Source organism: Stomoxys calcitrans, chromosome 2 (genome assembly GCF_963082655.1).
Source record: "Stomoxys calcitrans chromosome 2, idStoCalc2.1, whole genome shotgun sequence".
In the NCBI taxonomy this organism is placed as follows: Eukaryota; Metazoa; Arthropoda; class Insecta; order Diptera; family Muscidae; genus Stomoxys; species Stomoxys calcitrans.
In genome coordinates, this window is record NC_081553.1 from 170,801,484 (window position 1) to 170,821,546 (window position 20,063).

Consider the following 20,063-nt stretch of genomic DNA (forward strand, 5'->3'; position numbering starts at 1 on the left):
CCTTGATGGCTGCATTCAATTTGTCCAATTGTTGACAGTAAACATCCGAATTAATCGTTTGGTTCCTTGGAAGCAGCTCAAAATATACCACAACCTTCCAATCCCAACAAACAGACAGCATAACCTTCTTTTGGTGGATATCAGCCTTTGAAGTGGTTTGAGCTGGTTCACCATGCTTGGACCATGATCGTTTTCGACTAACGTTGTTGTAAACAATCCATTTTTTATCTCCAGTTATGATTCGTTTTAAAAACGGATCGAATTCATTGCGTTTAAGGTGCATATCACAAGCGTTGATTCAGTTTGTTAAATGAATTTCTTTCAATACATGTGGTACCGATATTAAACTTGACGCCAAACAAAAAAATGTAAACAAAATTTCGCGCACTTTTTTTCTTAAGCAAGCTAAAAGTAACAGCTGATAACTGACAGAAGAAAGAATGCAATTACAGAGTCACAAGCCGTTAAAAAAATTTGTCAACGCCGACTATATTACTACTATATTACCGACGATTACTTTTTGGGCAACCCAATAATTGCCTCTTTAAATTGACGATACATTTGCTGCCTTATTGACTAACTTCGTTTCAAAATGAGCGATTTTCGTTCGCTGATTTCGCAAAGGAACAACAGATGTTGGAGTGAGTGACTCGACTCACTTGAGTAAAACAATTTTAGTGAACCAGGCTGTTATTCTACATTTACGGTACATTTACGAGAGCCTAACCAGGCCTTTATAAATACCACGTTTGCATTCTACAACACCCTCTAATTTATTGCGTTTGGAATTCATCCCTTCTATTTGTTCACATCCTAATTTTTCCGCTTTCCACTATTTCATCATAACGTCTTTCACAATAATTTATTTTTACTTTGAAATTATTAAATAAATAAATTATATTTTATGGAGTGATAAAAAAACTTTAATTTCTATTTTTCTATTTTTTTTTTGTCTAGCCATATTTTGTATTTTTATATGACAGACTCATATTTTACTCATTCTCACTTCTTTTCGCCTTACATATGTATGAAAGGGAACACAATATAATCTTGATCAATGCACAATGTACATATACACCCAGAGAAAAGTTGATACTGAACGTGCTCATTTCAGTACCATATGGTATTGATAGTAAAGCAACACCGTATCGTACAAAAACAATACCGGAGGGTATGGATGAAACATTAATTCATTAGTACCGTTTGGTACTAGCCTTATTACGGAACTGATATTGGTTATAATACAAATATGTTATTGGTTTTAGTACCGAACCGTTATTGGTTATTCCACCCCTAATGAATCAAAAAAAAAAAACGTTGAAAATAATATTGATCTAATTTTATTTCCATTATTTATGTTAATAATAACAAAAAGTAATGTATTCAGCGATTGATTCCATATCCATTGATTCCAAGAAGTGGGTTTCATATAAATACACCAACACAGTATCGTTTTCCACACAAGAGACTGCCATGTTTTTGATGTATTGTAGAATCCTTAGAATTTGTATTATTTTCATTTTCAACGCATTCACGTAGGTTTATACGCATTCAATTTGTATTAAAACATTTTATTTATTTGTTTAACAAATATTTTATAATGGTGTCAATATTTTAAGTACAAAGCTCAACAACACTTCTGGCGCGATGACCAGAATGCAAATGTTACGCCGTCAATTCTTAATAGCCTCCTTTGTCTGGTATTGACTTGATACCAAATGGTATTAAAAATCTTTGCCAATGACGCGAACAAAATAATACCAAGCGGTATTGGCAAAGCACCGTAATTTTTCTATCAGTGTACTTTTAAATAACAATTTAATTCGAAGAATTAAAAATATGTTCAACGTTTGCCTTGTTTACCAATAACTTGCCGTGATACAAAAGAAAATCGAATTTACATGTCAACAATTATTCGAATAGTTTTTATACGTCAATACCATATTAAATCGGTCACATTTAGGTCTATATTTTCTGTGTGTAATTAGGCTTCGATTTTATGTATTTTAGAAAGATAGTTTTAGTTTTTTTGAGTTTGCTTTTTGGAAACCAGGATTCACTGAATAAGGTTAAGCCAAGCGATCAGCCGATATACTTTTTTTTTAATATTTGGCAGTACTTGGCATTGAGGATGTCAACTTGTTCTCTTTTTACATTCATTCTTTGTTTACGTTTTCTCCTATATGATGACATTTTCAATCGTCAGATTTGACATCCTTAATGATGTTTATGGGGCCTATCCACTTTGTGTTTTGCATGTGACCTAACCTTCTATTAGTGAATCCTGTTTGGAAACAATAGGACTTCCATTTATCTTAGTCGTGTGCGCTATAAAAGGATTGAATGACAAATTCTCTTAAGAAATTTAATTAAAACAAATGTTACATTAGTCTTATATGTAGAAAAGCGGCAATTTATAAAAGAAAACAGCTGGTTTATTAGAATCCCGTTGTAATCAAAGCAGAGACAAGGAACACAGAGCTACCACAAAACTCTTAGTGGCGCCGTGACGTTATGAAGGGAAAAATGTCAAAGATGTCGCTAAAAGCGTTAAATTTCCCTACGTAACTAAAAATGCGACAATCGTTTTGAGATTCAAAAAACTTTTACTCAATATGGGTGTTTTTTTAATTTTCAAATTAATCATGGTGATATTGCACAATATGCACTGAAAATTTAATAAAGGGTGATTTTTTAGCTTTTTAAACAGTTTAAACAGCTCACGCACGTTTCGTGTTTTTTTTTCACTGTCAAACATCTTCAGTTTGGTCTATAATTTACAATTTAACCTTGAATCGTCTTACAAACGAACAACGCTTACAAATTTCTGAATTTTATTACCAAATGGAGCTTTGTTAAGAAAGTTCATCTCGCGCTTTTTCCATTGAGCGACGAAGCTTATTATTTGGCTCAATGGGTACAAAAATAAGCAGAATTGTCGATTTTGAAGTGAAGATCAGCTAGAGGCTGCTCTTCTGCTAATGCATCCATGGCGAAACAATAAAATGTGGTCCCTTTTGTACCAAGATATATTCATTTACAGGTAGTGGCAGTTTCCCAACAACAAAATATTCAGTGCACTATCTGTCAAAATCAGTGATTAGTGCAACTCTGATTTTGAGTATGTTACTAGTTCGTGCCATTTATCGTTGTTTGTGTGTGTTATGGCTTTTAACTATGATACACATACACAAGCAAAACTTATTGTACTTCGCGCGAACTACACTACCTGGTAATTATGTCATGCATTTGTACAACAACCACACCTTTTGAAATCCACCTTTTTAAATCCGCATTGGCTGCAACCGAAAATCTCGCAAGAGTTGCGTACTCCACTTAAAGATTTTTTTTTACTTTTACGCCAGCCTTTTTGATTGGGTTAAGCTCTTTGTCATCATCAGTCGCCAGCCTCTGGCGCTAGTATCTGTTAATTTTTGCTTTCCCATTTCAGAGTCTAAACCCAATCAAAGAGTCAGCGTCAGAGTCTAAACCTAATCAAAGAGTCAAGAATCAGCATCAAGTTGTTTTACATGCATTTTAATTGGGAAAGCAAAAAACCGCCACGGCTAGAGCCGCAGTCTAGCATCAAGACGTTGAAATAGAATCTATTCTATTTTGAGAGCGTCGTATGCAATATTGCTACCAAATTTTCACGAAAATTCGTTTCATTGCCGACAATTTTCAGAAAACTTTACTAAAAATATGGCAACCTTACATAAAAAGGCTTACATGTTTACAAAATTGCAGATGCTTGTATGTTAATTTGCAAAAAATATACAGTATATTTTAAGTGATAAATTGTAATACAATTTAAATGCATTTTAGCGTACTGCGAATTTATTAAAAAGTGTAAAAACATTAATAGTTCAATTACAACTTTACCACCAGTCTCGCTGTTTCTCTTTCATCCCTCAAATTTTACTCCAGGCTCTACATCTCTTATATGGTTTCGCCGCTAGTGATTTTTTATGACTTTGACTCTTGACTCTTTGGTTGGGTTTAGACTCTCAGCGTCAATTTGTTTAACAAGCATTTCATATGTGACTTTCAGGCCGCTGGCCACTGACGTTAACGCCTGTAGTTTATTGTTTCCAATAAGAAACGTATGTAAACAAATTGAAGCTGACTCTTGATGCTTTGATTGGTTTCAAAATCTCAATGCAAGTAAAACAACTTGAAGCTGAGTGTAGACTCCTTAATTTAGGTTTGAAGTTTTGCCCTGCCGTTTATTGGTTCCACTGGCGCTAATTTACCAAACGCTTATAAATTTCCAGTTTTATTCGGCATTTTTCTGCATTGATTCTGCATTTTTTTGGTTTTAGGATTTTTGGAATTCTATCAAAATTTGAATTTTCGTTTAATTTTTCTATAATTGACGGCTTTGTATTTTTGCCGCTGAGTGTTTTTGAATATGATGCCGCCGTTGACGAATAAAGCTCGGCGCAGTGCTCTGGTGTGGTGTGTAAAAAGTGTAAAAGTGTGATAACGTCGAGGTCCAAGAAAAAGAAATAATTTGTGTGGATATAGTCTTTTTAAGACTTTTAATTGTTTACCGAGACATTTCGCAACTCTCCAAGTAATAAATATTCCCTAAAGACCATACGAGTCATCAAGAATAAAACAAAAGTGGGCAAATTTTGTGTATTATAAAATGAAGAAATATTAAAATATTGGCATTGAAACGAAGAAGAAAAAATTCTGTAGTAGTGAAAGAATCCATTTGTAAAAAAGAAGAAGAGGAAGAGTGAGTGGCACACACACAGGCTGCTGCTGCCATACAGAAAATAAGTACACATATATAACAGTGTTGCCAAGAATCAATCAAAACAAAAAATGTCCCTAATATTAATAAATCCATTTGCTTGAAAATTTTAAGTAAAATGTAAAATAAATTTGTGTGGGTGCTTAAACGAAATGCTTAAATAGTATTTATTGGTGAAACTTTTAAGAAAAAACGAAGTCTACATTGTCCTTGCCAAATACTTTTTAATAATACAAAATAAACCTTTGCTATTGTGACAATAAAATAACAGTTATAATCGGCTTGATAAATCATTATCATATTAAAGACGTAATGTATCGTGTGTGCATAGATATCTACATACATATATCAATAAAACTTGTGGTACAAGAATTCCTTAATGGTTGTCAACATAAGAAAAATTACAATCGAAACATCGCAAGTTTTAATTATTTACTCTCAATGTTTCTCTTTGAGGCGATGCCTAAGTGTATCAGAATTTCTTGAATTGCATTATAGTGAAATGAAATGTGACCTATGTATGTGTTTAGCTTTGGAAAGAAATAGTAATATGCTGAATGCCAGTTTCTCTTAGTGTGTCGTGCTATTGTGATTTTTAAGGATGCTGTTGGACTATGTTTAATTTTAATGTAGTGACGGCAACTCTGTGCGTAGCGACCAAAAAAAATTTTTCATCGATTTTCAGAAATGTTGCTCAATGTTACCTTCAGAGGAGACGACAGACAACTTTTAAGAAAATTAGCTCATGGATCCATGTTCTTTACTGCCTAGTTTTTAGAAAACCCCATTTTTTCGAGATAATTTGGCCATTTGCTGCCGTCCAATGCATTTATTTACTTCAAAATATTTGTGATACATACATACTACATTTTTCATACCAACCAACTAACCATCCAACTGGCTGGCTGGCTGCCTTGTATTGGCCAAGTATAAGTATGTCCTGAAGGTTTTATCCTACCAATAACCCTGGTATTTAGAGACATTGTATTCTCTATCCTACCCTTTAAGGGGGATTGCGAAATTTTGCAAAATTGCTTGGATGCGCCATAAAATTGCAATATTTAATATTTAAATATCTAAATGTTCTTGGACTGAAAGAAACAAAACAAGCAAAAGGGGCATTAGAAATACATATGTATATACATATATATATATATATATATATATATATATAAATACACAGTACATGTACATGAGTGTATGCGTACATGGCCATGTAGCTCTCTCTATTAAGGGCAAAATAGCAATTTTTCATTCGAATACATTTTGTGTTCTTCACCGCAAAAATGCCTACCATAATTAATAAATAAGAACGTGTTCTTTAATAAATCTTTTTTTTTTGTGCATTTTGTCCAAGTTTGGTCTGGATTTTTAGTATATTTTCAATAAACGCAATTGTTGCTGTTGTTGTTTGTGTTTCGGATCAGCTGTGTGCAAAAGTACATTCATGAAAATACAGTTATTACATGTACATAGGTACTATCAATTGAGGGGGCGAGAGACGCATTCCTTTGAGAATTTTGTATATATGCTTGGTTGGGTCACTTTGACTTGATTTTAATATCGTTTTTAGTACATTCCGAACTAAAACTAAGTAGCATATAACAACAACCTAATATATTTAAAAATCTTTATAGGAAATCAAATAGTACTGGTGAGGCCTACAAAAAAATCATACGCCACAGAGTATAGCTCCTAGTTTGCAGCAATTTTTAGATTTAGATTAGGTAGTGGTAGCCTCCAATCAGAATCACTTAGACATATTAGTACATTTTTTGATAACGCAGTAACAAGATGAAGATTCCTTCTGCGCTGGATGCACATCGGAGTGATTGGATATCCTTCTCGATTTGCCTAGTCTCCCAGTACTTTAGAGTGGCCACTCTTCAACTATTTATATAGAAATATTACCAGGGTTATTATCACATTGACTGACTGTATCAGTTAAAGTGAAAGTTTTTTTTTTTTTTATCAAATAGCATTTTAGTTGTCCGCACTGCTTTGAATATCAGGCATTGTATCAAGGATAATATAGAGCCCGTAACCGCTCATGCCCAAACAGCCCCCTTATTCTCTTGAAAGTGGTGGCAGCAATTTTTCCTTGAAATGTAGCACTTAATTCAAAGGTTGTTGTTCTCAATACGGCTGTGATACACGAAAAACAGTGGGATTTTTAAAGCGCCGTCCCCCAGATCTTCAGTATTAGAGATCAATCCCATGGCAGCCGGTTGTATGTCCCGGATTAACCCGATGGAGTGCTTCATCAGCAAAGGCTGTCGCAGTTCCGACAACTACAGTATACAGCAAGTGTAAGACATGCAGTTGAAAACCCCCACATTTGCCAATTGACCTCTTGCAGGTCTATAGGTTAAGAGTTGCCTTTCTCGCCTTTCGAAAATGTTGGAACTGTATATTAATTTCCCGTCCAGCAAACCACACTAGTATTTTGCGCTCTCAATAAATGGAACCTTCTTTTCTCTCAACGAAACTGGTGAACCCATTGGTACCTTGTATCGTTTGCTGCAAAGCAAACTTCCGCTTGATTAACGTGAACGGATTAACGTTAAACCACTATCGGCCCATTTCTTTGGATTTGGTGGATATATTCATTATTTTTTTTTTGAAATATACCTATCTTTGTTATCAAAACAAAATGAATTTATACATTATTAAAATATTGTGTTGTCTACTGTCCAAAGCACCATGTGGCCGAGCGTTGTCATGATGAAAGATTATGGTCCCATGTCTGGTTGTTGTTGTGTTGAGCTCAATGATAATGGGCCTCCTTTTTATAGCCGAGTCTTAACGGCGTGTCGCAGTGCGACACCTCTTTGGAGAGAAGTTTTACATGGCATAGTACCTCACAAATGTTGCCAGCATTAGGAGGGGAAAAGCACCGCTGAAAATTTTTCCGATGGTCTCGCCAGTATTCGAACTCAGGCGTTCAGCATCATGGGCGGACATGCTAACCCCTGCGGTACATGTGGAGGTAATGATGCTCGTCAAGCTCACATATGTATGTGTGAAAGATCCTTCCGGACCATATTTGTCATTCCGTTTGCAATACATCGAAATATTCATTTCCGACCCTATAAAGTACATATATTCTTGATCAGCGTAAAAATTTAAGACGATTTAGACATGTCCGTCCGTCTGCCGTCTGTCTGTTGAAATCACGATACAGTCTTAAAAATTAGAGATATTGAGCCGAAATTTTGCACAGATTCTTCTTTTTCCATAAGCTGGTTAATTTCGGTGATGGGCCATATCGGACTATATCTTGATGTAGCCCCATATAGACCGATCCGCGAATTTAGACCAGATCGGCCTAGATTTGGATATAGCTGCCGTATAGACCGATCTCTCGATTTAAGGTTTTGGGCCCACAAAAGGTGCATTTATTGTCCGACGTCCCCGAAATTTGGGACAGTGAGTAAGGTTAAGCCCCTAGACATTCTTCTTCAATATGGCCCAGTTCGGTCCAGATTTGAATATAACTGCCATATAGACACATCTATCGATTTAAGGTTTGGGCCCATAAAAGGCGCATTTATTGTCCGACGTCGCCGAAATTTGGGACAGTGAGTTGTGTGAGGCTCTTCGACATTTTTCTGAAACTCAAATCGGTCCATATTTGGATATAGCTGCCATACAGACCAATATTTCGATTTAACATATTTCTATATATATGCAAAGGTGTGCATTTTTCATCGGATTTTGATGAAAGGGGGTTTACATATATACCCGAAGTGGTGGGTATCCAAAGTTCGGCCCGGCCCAACTTAACCCTATTTTACTTTTTTTGCAACCGCTTTGAAATTTTACAAGCTTTTGTCCAGTGACAGCAAAACGGTAGACCTCTTCAAGTCTAGATTACGCCACATAGTTTAGGAATGCTCACAGTCCCCCTTCCTTCTTTTATTCGTTCTCCTTCGGGTCTGGTCCTGAAAACTTAGATTACATGTCGCTAGATGCATTCCCACAGATCCCAGTTTCCCTGGAATGCTTTACAATTCTCTGGGATATCTCTGTGGCCCGGCACCCAGAACAGGTAAATTTTGAACTGTTCAGCCATCTCGTTAAGAGAGAATTTTGCCAATCGTCGTTATGACATTATATCTTAGCCAGTCCACCATTTTCTTAACCTTTTCGATATGACAAGTTCTAACTTTACCTATCCCTGTTTGCTTAGATAGAGGTCCAATATAAACCGATTTCCCAATTTGATGTATTTGTGCTAGAGCTGGCAAACTATCGATAATCGCAACATGCGATATTTTCGATAGTTTTAATTATAAACATCGATAATATCGATACTATCGTTAATATCCCATCACCTATATTTCAAACGAAAACGAGAAGTACAACTCAGGAGATCGATTTATATAGAAGCAATATCAATGCAAAGGCCAAATAAAACCAAGGCGAATAAAGTCAGTTGGAATTCATGAGAGAAATCATTGTACAAAATGTTAGTCTAATCAGATGAAAATTGCCCCCTCTATAGGCGCAATGTATTGTAAAGGATACATTCAGTGTTGGATTGCATATTTTTGTTTAGTTTTTCAAAAAAATTTAACTTTTGTGACAGTATCCATCGGAAAAATATCGATATTCAGTCAAAAAATTAAATATTGATAGTATCGATAGTGCCATCGATATTTTGCCAGCTCTAATTTGTGCCTCTAGAGAGGGCTAATTTTATCCAGTTTGATAGTTATTTGGCATCTCATGTTCTGTTAAGACTTTTTCATTACACAGTGGAGCAAAATTAATTTTTTCCCTAAATTAAAAATTAATAAGTAACCCACTGGGTTACACTACGTAAACTAGTGGTATATGTGATATACAATTATTTTTTCAATATGTATGTTGACAAGATAACTGGAAACAACCATTACAATTTTAATACAATAAACTTACTAATGGGCCTATTGGCTAGATCTAAAATATTGCGGATTATGGTTCTATTATGCACTATTCTTTTTATTAGACGTAACCACAATTTAAAATACATTTTGTGGCGTATGATTAATTTTTGTAAATTAACTCAGATAAAATGTAATATATTATCTAGTACTGGTAATGAACGATGTTAGTTTTTAACTCTAGGAAGCGCAGATAGGTCTGGTCGGACTAATTTTGAATTTTATGGCTTCCCTACAATTCATTCATCTTTTTTTATGAAAAGGGAACTTAATGTAAAAGCAAATTTTAATGTTCTTCGTATGTTAAAAAAGAAAAATTGTAACATTTTGAATTTATTTGGACATAATATTCAAATGAAATTAATACCTACCGATTTGAGCGGACATGGTCTGGCTGGACCACAACATATATTTTGCAAATTCTGGCATTGTCAACAGATTTAAAGCAATTAAATACATTTTATAGATAACAAGTAAAAAAAGCGTTAAGTTCGGCTGGGCCGAAGAAGGATGTCGGATGGCTTAACTCAACTCACTGTCCCAAATTTCAGCAAAATCGGATAATAAATGTGGCTTTTATGGGCCTAAGACACTAATTCGGCGGATCGGTCTATATGGTGATTACATCAATATGTTGTCCGATATAGCCTATCTTAGAATTTCACCAGCCTATGGACAAAAAAAAATCTGCGCAAAGTTTCAGCTCAATATCTCTATTTTTAAAGACTAGCGTGATTTCAGCAGTCAGATGGACGCACATGGCTAGATCGTCTTAGATTTTTACGTTGATCAAGAATATATATACTTTATAGGGTCGGAAATGGATATTTCGATGTGTTGCAAACGGAATGACAAAATGAATATACCCCCATCCTTCGGTGGTGGATATAAAAATAGAGTTATCTTAATTTTAAAGTATAAAATGTATTCGTTGCAGTAAATATATTATTTTTATTTATTTATGTTTTTACACCCACCACAATTGAATGGCAGAAATGACGATAGCGGTCGACCGAATAAAGATATCCTCTTAAAATGTTGTGGTGTAGATCGTTGGGGATTGCTTTATCTATTCAGATTTGGGCCTTATCGTTTAGGTTTGGATGTAGCCCCATATGAACTGATCTCCCGATTCGAGTTATTGAGGCACTAGTAGCGGCCGTTGTTGTCTGATTTGGCTCAAATTTTGCACGGAAAGTTCTTTGGGACTTCCAATAACCGTATCATGTGCGGTCCAAATCTATCCTCAACTTAATATTGCTCCCACATAAACTAATCTCTAGATTTTTCGATAAAAATGAGTAAATATTAAAATATTTTTTTAACCAAAACTAAAATTTAAAAAAATCTATAAGCATTTTATAGGTCTTTTAAAGTTGTGGTCTGGCCAGACAGTGTCCGCTCAACAGGGTAGAAAAAAAATGTTCGCCCATCCTAGGGTTAAAGCGCTAATACAGTTCCTACAATAATGTCCCCATCTATCTTCTATCTATTACACAAAAATGAAAATGTTGCGCTTTGTTTGTTTTGAATAGACTCAAAAACGGCTGTAATGATTTTCATGAAATATTCAGATTGTAGAATTTGGGCCCCCGGTGAAAATAGGACACATAATTTTCTAATATCCGCGAGGGGGGCGGACCCTCCCCCTAACGTCAATTTTCAAAAACGTCAGATCTCGTACATGGGTGCATCGATTTAAGCAAAATTTTGTATGCCTTTTTATTGTAACCCAAAAACTCAAAGTTGAATTAAAACTTTGAGGTCAAAATAACGTGGGAGACGCCCTGCCCCAAAACTCACTCAAAAAGGAAATTTTTTGGGGGCAAAATGAATATCAAATGAAAGATATTTAAAAGAAGAGTATAAAATTGATATAGGAATTTGACCCCAACTGTCGGGAGCCCGCCCACCCCCAAAAATTACATGTTTACCGATTGGGGCAATATGGGTATCAAACGGAAAAACAAAGAATAATATAATAAAAAATTCTAATGAAATAACCCCGAAAGAAAAAGTGAAATAAACCCCAAAAAATTCCATATAATTTGGGACATATTGCGCAGTAAAATAAGTTCAACATTTTTGGGAATAGCTTCATAATTTTTGGGACTTATTTCTTTTTTGGCCTTAAAATAAAAAACAAGTCCCAAATCTTGAAATATGCTTAATTTTGGACTTTGGAATTATTTCCATTTTTTTGGTTTTATTTCATTCCTTAATTTGGTACTTATTTGATTTTTATTTAGTAACTACACCATTAGGATATGTTTCATTAGGGGTTATTGCCTAGGGAGGGGTAAAATTTCAGGAAGGGCCAACCCCATATGAAAAAGCACCCACAAACGGACATTTAGGCCGATCGAGACAATATGGGACTCAAATAAAGGATACTTGCGAATAGAATACGAAATTTATATAAAATTTGGGTATTGCCCAGGGGGTCACCCCACCCCAAAATTATGCCCCAAAGAACATTATATTCGTATAAGAGTTTAGTACGAATACAAATTATTTTCAAAATTGGACTATGTCAAACTTTGATTCCAGTTGTTACATTTAACAGCATTCTACTACGATTTTTTTTACCAATTAATTTTGAATTGGTTTTTTGTGAGGGTTATTCGTTATTTAAAGGTGTCAATAATTCGCTTTAGCAAAAGCCAATGCCGCCCGTCCTTTAATTGAGTTGCAGTTGCAATATCCGCAAACTGTGGACGCGCCGGGTAGCTCTCAGCTAAGAATTTCGTGATGACAATGAACACCACACGGATCGGAGCTCAAAGTTCCAGACTGTGTGGTGCTCATAGTCATCCTGCGCCGTGATAGGACTGGTCAGTCGCTACTGCGGTGCTTATCCCCTATTACACAGAAAAAAATAAAAATCAGTTTCAATCACCAAATTAATTGATCCAATTAATTTTTTAATTAAAACTGCTTTAATAACATAAATGATAACACCAATCACAATTTTTAGAAAAGGTGATTGAAAAAATTTTCAATTAATAAAACTGCATATTCAATTAAAAAGATGATTGAAAAACTTTGAAATTTCCAATTGTTGCTGTTGTAGCTGTGTATTATACAATTAGGCGGCGGTCCTTGCCGATGAAGAACTTCATCGGGTTGATTCGGTACGTACAACCGGCTGCCATGGGATTAATTAATTTTTTAATTGATCCAATTAAAAAAATTATTGATTTTTAAAAATTTTCAATGAAAATTTTAATTAATCCAATTAAAAAAATTATTATTTTATAATATGTAATTAATTTTTAAGTTGGTTCAATTAAAAATTTTATTGAAAATATCCAAAAACCGGGTGTTTTTCCAAAAATGAAATGAAAAATTTTGTTTTCCCAATTATAAAAGCAAGTGTAGCTGGTAGCGAAAGTATCAATTACATTTATTGGGGAAGTAAACCCAACAGAAAAAATGTATAGAATATGTTATAATTAGATCGATGCTAAAGAACCGTTATGCCATTAATATGCATATTTTGATCATAAATAAGATTAGAATGGCGTCTAAAAATTTAAAATGATAGTCGAACGAATGTTGGGGAGTTTTATTGTTTAATTAAAAAAGATTAAATTTTGAATCACATTTTATAGATAAAACTTTTTAGGATTCTTTTAAAAAAATTATTGAATCAATTAACTCTTTAATTGAAAATTTCAAAAATTTTAATCAGGATCGTAATTAAAAAAAAGTTCAGATTTAATTTAAAAAATGATTGAATCAATTCATTTTTATTTGAAAATTCAAAATTTTTTTGAATTAATCTTTTAATTGAAAAAATTTATTTTTTCAATTAAATTTTTAATTTAAAAAAAATTTTGATATTTTTTCTGTGTAGTGCTGGCGACATTTCTGAGGCGCTATGCCATGTGAAACTTTCCAAAAAGTTGTCGCTCTGCAGTACGCCGTTCGGACTATAAAAAGGGAGGTCTCTTCTCACTGAGCTTAAACTTGAATCGGACAGCACTCATTTATATGTAAAAATTTTGTCCCTGTTGTTGTTGTAGCCACACATGATGAGGGTGCGATCCTTATCTAGCTCCTATAGTTGAGCTTACTCGTTCAGGTCCAAAGGATCGATCGCGACGGGAACATGATTGCCATTGGCTATTTAAAGGCTCCAATAACTCGCCTTATCATTTCGAGCATCATTGATTTGTGACCCCATAAAGTATATTCTTAATCGTCTCTACATTCATCCCGTCCGTCCGTTCATCCCTCCATCTGTCGAAATCACTATAGCGGTCGAACGCGTAAAGCTAGCCGCTCGATATTTTGGATATATATTTTTTATTGATGTAGGTTGTTGTAGTTGTAGCCGCATTTGCATGTGGAGGTAGCGATCCTCGTTCAGCTCCTATAGGTGAGAAATCCCGTTCCGGTCCATAGAAACGATCGCTGTGGGAACATGATGGACATTGGTTAATTGAAGGCGCCAATACCTCGCCTTGTCATATCGTGTATCATAGGCACTTAGTATTTACGCAAGAGCCGGTGCCACCCGGCCTCTCACTGAGACTCTCTGCTTGATACTGCTGATTGTCCGCGACTGCCGTTGCAGCTACTCCATATGGAGCATTCATTCCACTATCCGTAACCTGTGGACGCTAGCTCCCAGCTAAGCTTCTCGTGATAACGATGACACCACACAGATCGGAGCTCAAGTCTCAGCCCGCGTGGCGCTGATTGTTATTCCGTACCGGGTTTGATGTAGGTTGTTAGGGGTTGCAAATATCAGTTCAAATTTGGATAACGATGACACCACACAGATCGGAGCACAAAGTCTCAGCCCGCGTAGTTTTCATTGTTATTCCATACCGGGTTTGATGTAGGTTGTTGTGGGTTGCAAATATCGGTTCAAATTTGGATATAACACACATTATCACATCCGTACAAACTATTGTCCGAATTGGTCTGTAAACTGATATTGTCTCCATATAAACCGATCCCCCGATTTGACTTCTCAAGCCCCTAGAAACCTCAATTTTCACTTAATTTGGTTGCAATTTGGCATAAAAACCTTTGTTATGACTTCCAATATCCGTGCTATGTATGAGCCGAATCGATTTATAAACTGATATAGGCCCCTATATAAATCGATTCCCGGATTTTACTTCTTCAACCCTAGAATCCTTGATTTTCATCTGATTTGGCTAACATTGGCACAAAGTCTTCTGTTCTGACTTCCGATATGCGTGCCAAGTATGATCCCAATCGGCCTATAAATATATAAATTTATATAGCCCCCCATTTGACTTGTTGAACCCCTATAACATGCATAATACAAAATAACTCAAATTCAAACTGGACTAGGTTAGGTTAGGTTTAAGTGGCAGTCCGTTAAACCATCCAGCTCGCTTTAAAAAGCCCAACAACACATCCGCTATATCAGACAAGTTTCTATAGTAATGAAAACCTAAAGTTGAACTCCTACTGACCTTCAGTGCGGGACACACATACAACAGATATTCCATAGTCTCGTCTTCATCGACGTCCTCACAGCTTCTGCAAAAGTAGTTACTGGCAACATTCAGTCTGTCAGCTTGTTTTGCGATCAGACAGTGACCAACTATGAAGGACTCAATAAATGAGACGTCTGTTTTAGCCAGCGAAAGCAAAACGGTTACCCTTCTTCACGTTTAAATTTCATCTCTAGCGCAAAAGGTAGGCTGTGGCAGACTTTATTCCATACTAGATTTTTTCAATTGTATGAATGCCAGAAGTATATGCAATCATATGAGGGTCTTATATAAAATCAACTTTTTGAGGCATAGTTGATGCAACACCATAGACATAACAATCTTGTTGCAGTCAACCTCATTATTATTACGTAGAAAGTCTGATCTAATATTTGCTCATTTAAGTTCCTCGTTTATATGTATTTTCATAAAAAATGGTTATGGAGGCCACCAGCGAACGACCAGCACAAACAATGCCAGTTATTGATGTGTGCTGCATGTTCTTTCGTACCCACAGTGAGTGTCATCAAAAATGGCTTTACAAAAATTGCAATTTATTGGGTTGCCCAAAAAGAAATTGCGGATTTTTAAAAGAAAGTAAATGCATTTTTAATAAAACTTAGAATGAACTTTAATCAAATATACTTTTTTTGCACTTTGTTTCTAAAGCAAGCTAAAAGTAACAGCTGATAACTGACAGAAGAAAGAATGCAATTACAGAGTCACAAGCTGTGAAAAAATTTGTCAACGCCGACTATATGAAAAATCCCCAATTACTTTTTGGGCAACCCAATATATGGCATAGTGTATGGTATACATATAAATAAACCATTTATTCTCAAAAGTCGATTTTTTATTGTTATGTATATAAGAAAAACATTTTCTAAAATTATTTGTGAGCATGCTGATAGGTAATCTGTATAACGCAGCAAAAAAACTAATGTTGATATGTTCTAACGAAAGTGGTTACTTTTACCAAAACTTTAATATTTACAATATTTTTTCCCTGGACCATCCACTTAAAAGAGCCAGCAAGCCAATATAGCGAGCTTGACGAGCGTCACATAGACATGGGGGGGAGGTCTGTTTGTCGATGTCAAACGGTTGCTTGTCGTTCGTCTGGGCTTCTTTTTCCGATCTGTATTCGTCTATATAGACGGTTGTTAGCATTTATTTGTGATGGGACTTTGATAAATCTGTTTATACCTCGAAAATTTTCCCTTTTTGCTCGAATTGCAGTTAAACAAACTCTCGAGAGACGCGAAAAACTCGTTTCGAGATAGACAAACAATCAGTCTGGATCACGAAGTTTCGGATATCGCAATGATCCAGCTTTCTCTTCTGAATGTTTGGGACTTGCAGAGCATGCAAAGCGGGTATCCTCTCCATCTGTGAAGATAAAAGATACTACCATGGTGAGTCCAATATTTCGAAAAAAAGCAAATAATAAATAATGCAGGGGTGGTAGGTTAGGTTAGGATTATGTGACAGTCTGCCATCAGAATCACTTAGACGTTTTCGAACACTGTAATAACACAGGAACAGGAGAACCCGTCACGGGTTGGCTATGAGCACCACACAGGCTGGAACATTCAGGTCCAATCTGTGTGGTGTACATTGCTGTCATGAGAAGCTTATCTGCGACCTACCAGGCGCGTCCACAGGTTAGGATAGTGGAAAGCTCCATACGAAGTAGTTGCAACGTCAGCCGTGAACAATCAGCGGTATCGAGCGGGGAGCCTCAGTGAGAGGCCGGGCATTTCCGGCCTTTGCGTAGATACTAAGTGCCTATGGTGCTCAATATGACAAGGCGATTTATTTGCGTCTTTAAATAACCAATGGTAACCTGTTCCCGCTCCGATCGGCCCTTTGGACCAAAACCAGATCGCCACCTCTACATTAAAATGTGGCTACAACAACAAAACCAGAAACAGAAGATGGGAATACCATCTAGATCCTACCATTACACCATCGAGGGTGATTTAAAGAGCCCAACATTTTGCGAATGTTTACATCCGCGCATTTAGGCAAGTGATTTCCAAATTTCGTAAATTTTGTGTAAGAAATGCGATAAAAACAGCTACAAGAATTTAAATCTGGAGATTCGTTTCATGTATTCGCTTTTATAACGCCATTGCCTTTGACTTGCATTTATTCAACAACAGCAAGTAAGGGTGTTGCTTTAATGCATTCATTGTTTTTGATGGTTAGTATGCCACCATAGGATGGGGGCATACTAAATAAGTCATTCCGTTTGTAGCACCTCGAAATAATCGTCCCCAATGAGTACATATATATTCTTGATCGTCATGACATTTAAGGTCGATCTAGCCATGTCCGTCCGTCTGTTAAAAGCACGCTTACTTTTAAAGGAGTAAATTTAGGCGCCTGATATTTTATATTAGTACTACCTATAAATGTAGATCGGTTGGTATTGTAAATGAGCCAAATCTGTCCAAGTTTATAAATAGCACCCATATAAAGCGATTTTCAGATTATATTTCTTGACCTTTATAGAGATCATTTAGCTGAAAATTTGCAAGATGACTTAAACTATGACCTCCAACCAATAAGACAAATTTCGACGTGGACTATCACGACAAGAGACCATTGTTGAACCCTAATCTTTGTATGCGATGAAGCGCCATCCTATAGGATTATGAAAAATGAATTAATGAATTCAAGCGTGGAAGACGCTCGCTCAAAAACAAATTGCATGAATGTCGTCCAAAAACAGCCGTTGACCAGAGAACATTTGTGCCGTGCGTGAACTATTATTGGAAATCCGGAAACAGTTTTTCTCCAACAGCTCTCGTTTAGGCGATATAGCTTATACAGATTTTTTCTTTTTTGGACACTAAAAAATATTTTATAGGTATAATTTCGAAACTAATATCTTGTATGATTGATCCAATTATTTTGTACTAAATATGTGGTGAATATATATTTGAATATCTAAAATACCACTATCGGACTTTATCGAATTTCACATTTGCAGTACTTTAAAACCAACCCTGGTTTTATCATATTATATTTCAGAAATGTGTGGTATGTCCACGGTTATATACCAGTAAAAAATAAGTTGCCATAACTTCCATAACACCCATGATTTGGCGATTATATTTGCTAATAATTTTTTTGCCAAGAATTTTTATATGGGAAATGAGTGGACTGGGTGGCATATGATGTATGGTGTAAGTGGACATAATTATCGAAAAGTGTTCATACGCACCCATGACCAATACATTCTTAACCCTTTTAGTCGAAAACAACCTAACGTAGTTTTTAAAATTGTTAGTACATAATATTGTTCTTTGTGGTGGTTAGGTCACCCCAGAAACTTTACTATCGTTTTGGCAACACCTGACACTTTAAGTGGCTCTGGACGTCAAATCAGGGACGGCTATATGTAATTCATACGCATCATATTTGATGTGGGATTGTAAGTACAAATTATTCGCAGGTTCAAATGGGTTAATGCTGACGTGTTGCCTTATGTACTAACTGGGATTCAGTTTAATGCTTTAGTTTGTCTAAAAAGGATAACAGACCATTTGTTGGCGGCCGACCATTTTTTATATGTTTGTTGTGTCGCATTGTATCATAGTATTGAGAACTAACACAGAGGTTAGCATGGCGCCAAACGCCTAGGTTCGAAACATGGCGAGAACATCAGAAAAAATGTTCAGCCGATGTTATGCCCTGCCAAAGCTGGCGATATGGTACGATGTTCGGTTCGATCGATGAGCTTTAACACCTCGGACAGCATTCATTGAAATGTGATTTGGCCAAGGCCCTCCGAACGAAATATGGTCCAGATCGGACCATGTTTGGATATCGCTGTGCATTAAGGATTAAGTGCATAAAGGTACACTTTTTACCCCATTTAGCAGACGTTTGGCACATAGAATAGGCTTAGACTCCCAGATGAACCAACCGAATATGGTTTAGATCGAACTATGTTTGGATATATGTAGCTGTCATATACCGATCTTCCGATTGGGTATCTTAAGCCTATGAATGCCGCATTTATTACCCAATTTCGCTGAAATTGGCAAGACTTGTGCCCTTGAATCTGATGGCTGACTCCGACTTCAACCTAAACTAGCCTAGTCCTTAGGCTGTTAGTGGACCGCCAGAGTTGGCATTGCCCCCAAACATGTGTCTTTCGGTGCCCAAACAAAATTTCATTGAATGCCTACCACCCTATCCAAGGAACCTTTATAATACCGAAACTTTGCACACCATTATGTTAATACCTCAGCAATTCCCGTAAAAAAATAAAAAAATTATTTTTCTACACTCAGAAAAATGATTACTGTAAATATGAGTTGATTACATTATACACGTTAGTTCATGATCTTTAGTCACGTTTAATAAAAATTTGGTAAGGGATTATAAAAATAAATTTGTACAAATAAAACTTACTTTTCTTGTGTATAGATGAAATAGTTGAAAACTCGGTTGGTGTTTGCAATTTTACTCAAACAAATTTCTTTGGAATAAGCAAGCACTTTACCAAAAATGGGTAAACGCATATTATCGTTAAAGATACCTCTTCTCAAACTTATTACTGTATAAACTTTTTTAAGAAAATTGGAATTTTAGTTCAATATATGTAACTAGAATGTTAACAATTTTCATTTCTTTAGTTCACAATATTAAGCTCGGATGTAAGTATAATATAATAACTGTTAGTAGCTGTTAAGAAATTGTTCAACTAACAACGAGCATATAATTCTTCTTTATGAAGTTCAATATTGTACAAATTTAGTTCATTTTAACTAGTGTTGAGGTTAAAAATTTTTTGAGTGTATTGACCCCTTGTTTTGTTTGCTATAGGTCGACATTCTTCTTCAATTTGGCTCAGATCGGTCCAGATTTGGATATAGC

The 20,063-nt window shown here is 35.7% G+C and overlaps 1 protein-coding gene across 3 annotated transcripts in view; it reads left to right on the forward strand.

Moving 5' to 3' along the window:
- The first annotated feature begins 4,451 nt into the window (after nucleotides 1-4,451).
- LOC106081647 (protein kinase C) overlaps nucleotides 4,452-20,063 on the forward strand; it is a 69,396-nt gene continuing 53,784 nt past the window's right edge. The window contains exon 1 of one of the 3 annotated variants that reach the window (XM_013243766.2): nucleotides 4,452-4,626. The gene's annotated coding sequence lies outside the window, so the exon portion shown is untranslated. Of the gene's footprint in view, nucleotides 4,627-4,662; nucleotides 4,745-20,063 lie in introns of those variants that run through there. The other 2 variants (XM_013243767.2, XM_013243768.2) reach the window with 2 other exon arrangements.